This window comes from Myotis davidii, unplaced genomic scaffold, assembly GCF_000327345.1.
Source record: "Myotis davidii unplaced genomic scaffold, ASM32734v1 scaffold147, whole genome shotgun sequence".
NCBI lineage: Eukaryota > Metazoa > Chordata > Mammalia > Chiroptera > Vespertilionidae > Myotis > Myotis davidii.
The window spans coordinates 2,335,763-2,341,217 of record NW_006383010.1 but is presented as its reverse complement, the minus strand read 5'-3'; positions in this window follow the sequence as shown (position 1 = coordinate 2,341,217).

Here is a 5,455-nt window from a genome sequence, read left to right as displayed (position 1 = left end):
GCTCTATCCACTGAAAATGTGATTGTTTGAGTTAGGAGCCATTCAGGACATTTTAACATTCTGTGCTCATGTCTTCAATTCTGATGTCAAAATAAATGCTAGATCAGTAATAGAGCCCTTTGTATCAGTATGCTGAAGTTTGCTTTCAATGATATTTGGAATTTTCCAGTCTAGGCTTTTGTAAAATCATATTTAGAGACATTGAAATGACATTATGATAATCACATCAGCACTGAACTTTTCAATTGAATATGGAATGCCCGCTTATACTCCCATAATAGTTGCTTTATACAGAAAAAAATAGAGTTTAATGAATTTTAGTCACTGAAACACCAAATTATAATAAACTAAAATAATGTAAAAATATACCACGTTGAAAATAAAAATAGTTTTTAAACAACTGAGAAAATGTTGGCACAATTATTGAATGAATGCTATGACAAGAAAGTTGGCATTTACCTCAGGCTACAGATCTCCCAAATATTTTAATGATGTGGCTGCCTTCTCTGGATTAGTATCAAACAGCATGTTCAAGCATAATGAGAACACAATAAAACAGCCTTAAATGTTATCTAACTAAATAAAGGTTAAAAATGATATCAATGGCACCTCCCAGGCAAACTTTCCATCAACAACATCACTTATCTGAGTTGTCTGCGCATTACCTACTAAATAATATTAAGTTGACTGTTCAATAAGAAAATGAGAAATATGATCTCATAAAGTTTAAATCACATAAACCAAATAGAACTTTGTATTCTGAGTTATGAGTCTTACCATCATTGATCATTTCTATACACCATTATAAGCTCTTAAAAGTTGTGCCATTAGGTGATTTAAGTTAGGGAGTTCTTCAGTGATCTATAACAAACTATGCTTTGCACTGTTTTTATATAAATACATACCAAAAAGTAAATTCTAAAGTGATACTAGTCTCCTATGATTCTCTTAACTCCCTGTGAAGTCATGAGATTTTTTTCAAGGGATCCTCTAATATTGTCTGAAACATATTATTGACCCTCTTTCACTTATTTGTAATAATGTCTCTACCAATCTCATTTTTTTTTTTAAAAAAAAGGCTTCTATGACAGCCGATGTATCTATTTAGTCTGAACCCTCTTCAGAGTTCCTTTCTGATCATCTCTAGGATTTTTTTCACCTCCTTGGCTTGTAGACATCTCAAAATTACAAAGTTCACTTGACCTCATTTTCTCTCCCTACACAACCACCTCTCACTCCTCCCTGTCATCCCATTTTAGTGAATGTTTGCAACATTCGCTCAGCCATTCACTTGTCAACCTGGAAGCTATCCTGGCTTCTTCTTCTTTCTCATAGCCAATTAGTAATGAATGCTGTCACTTTTATTTATTAAATATCTCTAAATCATTTATCCTATTTCCTATATCCACTACCCTTGTCTTGGTCCAGTTATTTGTTCTCTAGCACCTGCATTACTGCAATTGAAATGAAACTGTAACTGTGCACAATATTGTCTGAAACATATTATTGACCCTCTTTCACTTATTTGTAATAATGTCTCTACCAATCTCATTTTTTTTTTTAAAAAAAAGGCTTCTATGACAGCCGATGTATCTATTTAGTCTGAACCCTCTTCAGAGTTCCTTTCTGATCATCTCTAGGATTTTTTTCACCTCCTTGGCTTGTAGACATCTCAAAATTACAAAGTTCACTTGACCTCATTTTCTCTCCCTACACAACCACCTCTCACTCCTCCCTGTCATCCCATTTTAGTGAATGTTTGCAACATTCGCTCAGCCATTCACTTGTCAACCTGGAAGCTATCCTGGCTTCTTCTTCTTTCTCATAGCCAATTAGTAATGAATGCTGTCACTTTTATTTATTAAATATCTCTAAAAATCATTTATCCTGTTTCCTATAACCACTACCCTTGTCTTGGTCCAGTTATTTGTCCTCTAGCACCTGCATTACTGCAATTGAAATGGAACTGTAACTGTGCAGGTTCGTTCATTTACATACCAAATATTCATTGAGCACCCATGCCGTTTCAGATTCTGAACAAAGCCTGAGAATAAGATAAGGAAATTAATGCTGTACCTATTGTCAACACTATCATTTTCTATGTGAGACAATAACTAGGATTTACTGTTCATACAACATACGCCAGAAGCATGCCTTACACTTAGTATCACTAATCATCACAATGGTTTTACAAGATAGGCATGATAATTAACCCCTTTGTAAGAAGAGATTAAGGAATGTTCCCTGTTTCAGAGATAACGTTCAAACACTAGTCTGTCTTCAATGATTTTTGCTTTTCTACTACACTACTCAAGCTCAAATTGCAATGCTTCACCCATGCCTTTGGACATTTGAATAAACCATTCAGACAGCCTGGAGAACTTTCATGACATTGGTCACCTAGTGAGCTCCGATTTGTCTGTCAAAGCTCAGGCAATATGTGATATGCTCTAATTAGCCTTTCATGATTGCACCAGGAAAAGTTACATGCATTCTTCTAAGTGTTCCCTAGCAACTTGAGCTTATACATAGACCCCGGCCCCCACAAAAACATAGTATAATACATTACAATTACGTTCTTGTTTGTCTCATTCTCAATACTGTGAACTCTGGGAGGGCAGAGGCGTTTTCTCACTTAACTATCTGCTAGGCTGGAGCAGAAAGTAATAAATTATTTTAGCAGAGTATGATCCAAGGAAGCTGTTCTAAAATGTACATGAACTGCTTTTTGCCACTCAAGCGTGTCTTTCTGACCTCATTTCCTGCCTCTCTTTCCTCAGCTTATTCAACCCAGCCACACAGATGTTCTTGCTTTTTTTTTTTCAATCATGCCAAATTCACTCCCACCTCATTCATGATCACCATACTGGCGGCTCCCATTGCCTGGAATATCCTTTCCTCTTTTGTTTGCATGTCTTCTTTCATCACTCATTCAGCTGTGTTCACATATCATCTTCTGAGAAAACCTTCTCTGAAGACCTTACCTATTAAAGCACACTTGCTTTTCTCCTTTCACTCTTATCCTTGCTGTACGTATATCCTTACAGCTTATTAGCATTTGATATGGGCATATTTATTTTTTTGATTTATTGTCTACTTTTCCAAATAGAATGTATACCTCATGAAGCAGAGTTTTGAATCTGTGGTGTATTGCTTATTGCCAAAGTCTAGAATAGAGGCTCTCATGTAGTAGGTGCTCAGTAATATCTGTTCCATGAATGCTGAATAACCATGCATAATACTCAGACAGTGAACATACATTATATCCCACAAGGTTTATGTGGAGGACTCCACTGCCCTCATCTGCTGACACTATAGTTTTTACAGATATTCCAGTATTTGCTTTCTCTGCTTCACCCACCATATGTGACAAGGATCCAAGAGACACAGTTCCAGAGGCACAGTTTCCTACAAGACCAGACATGTGCATTTTATTATGGGCTAGGAGAGCCAGGTTTTACTCAAAAGGCTAACTCAGTGGGAATTTCAGAGGAGGTGAAACACTGAGAAAGGCCACTGAGGAAACAGCTGAAGAAGAATAAGTCACATCTCTCTCGTATTAACCAGATATCACACCAGAAGTAGCACTAACTGTAGAGAAAGGAGAAGAGGGGGGAAGACTTTGGACCTCTGCTCTTTGCTGATCTCCCTATCACATATTGGCCTCAGGTTATGATTCCAAAGCCCTTTGAAGTACAAACATTCTGGGATTCAAAGTAGTGATTTTTAAAATCTATGTGTATGTCTGGAGTTTTGATAACCTTGAAAAAAATCTTTGTAACTCTAAATTATCTATCTATATATTTAAAAACCTAAGCAACTGAACAACCGAACAACCAAACGACCGGTCGACCAGTCACTATTGACGTGCACTGACCATCTGGGGGCAGATGCTCAACACAGGAGCTGCCACCTGGTAGTGCACTCCCACAGCCAACCTCCTGCGGCTGGTCAACCTCCTGTGGTCCCTCCCTCGGCCACCCTCCTGTGGCCCTGATCAGCCCTATCACCGTCCAGGCCAAGGGACCCCACCTGTGCAAGAATTCATGCACCAGGCCTCTAGTAGCATGTATAATTTGCAATCAACTGGTACAGTCAGGTATAGCCATTGTGTGTTTTTTTAAATTTTATCATGTTTTACTTTCTTCACTAGATTATAAACTCCAGATGAGAGTAAATATGCAGCTTAGGCCTCCTTGTCAGGAGCCTTACATGCCAACAAATGCAGTGGCACTCCCTCATGTACCTGCTCCCGGTTGGTTCCTAATTCTGCTCCTGGCATAAAGGAGTGGGCAAGAGTTTATGAACACAACCTCAGGAAAAGTCCTGTTTTTAAAGGAAATATTTATAGCAAAATATTCATTAGTTAATTCAGTGACCATACTTAACAATTCTCACATAACTGTAAATCCTTTCAACTTTTCTCAGTTGATTGTAAACAAATTTGGTGACCCATTATTTGTTTAAAATTATTTTTTGAGTTGTACAATTATTCAGAGTGGACATAACTAGAGGTCACTTGGTCAGTTTCAGAGAATAGTTAATCTCATCATAAAACTCTCCAGGAAAACAAATCCTGTTCTGGACTGGCCCCAAACGAACATGACCCATTATTTGTTTAAAATTATTTTTTGAGTTAAAAAAAATAAAATAAAATTATTTTTTGAGTTGTATAATTATTCAGAGTGGACATAACTGGAAGTCACTTGGTCAGTTTTGGAGAATAGTTAATCTCATCATAAAACTCTACAGGAAAACAAATCCTGTTCTGGACTGGCCCCAAATGAACATCCTGTAGCACAAAATTGCCCTTTTTTTGAACAGTGTCCCAGCTTCATTCCTTCTTCAGGTGCAACCTATGATAATTATAAGGAATGATCATCAACACATTCCTTCACCTCACAAAGTATTCTTCACTGATTACTGCAACACAAATTGGTCACTAAAAATAGGTTCTGATAGTAGCTTTGCTGGAACAACTACAGGGAAGGACCATCAGTTGGCAAGGCCATTGCATTCATCCTCCCATTGTAAGTACTGTGTAGATGAGATCCTTTCTTTAGTTCTACAAAGCTGGGTAAAAAAGGGAGGATGACGGAGCTTCCTTGTAATAAAACCAAGGCAACATATACTTAAAGCAAAGATGAATAGCCCATATCTGTAACTATCTCAAATGTACCTCATGGTACCATGATGGAGAGACTTCACATCAGGAAAGAGAAATAGCAGAGAAGTCAGGGAAAGTACTGGCTTATTGTCTGTGATAACTTCCCTGGAGAGGAGTAGTACTCATGTGAGGTGTCTTTCCTCTACAACACAGCACCTTCTCTCAGCTGCCAGAGCTGGAGAGCACTAATCATGCTGGGATGAAAAGCATTCACACTGGCTGCTTTCTTCATGTTCTTGAAAGTGCTATTCATTTTACTCCACAAGCCATGAATTCCCTCAACCTGAT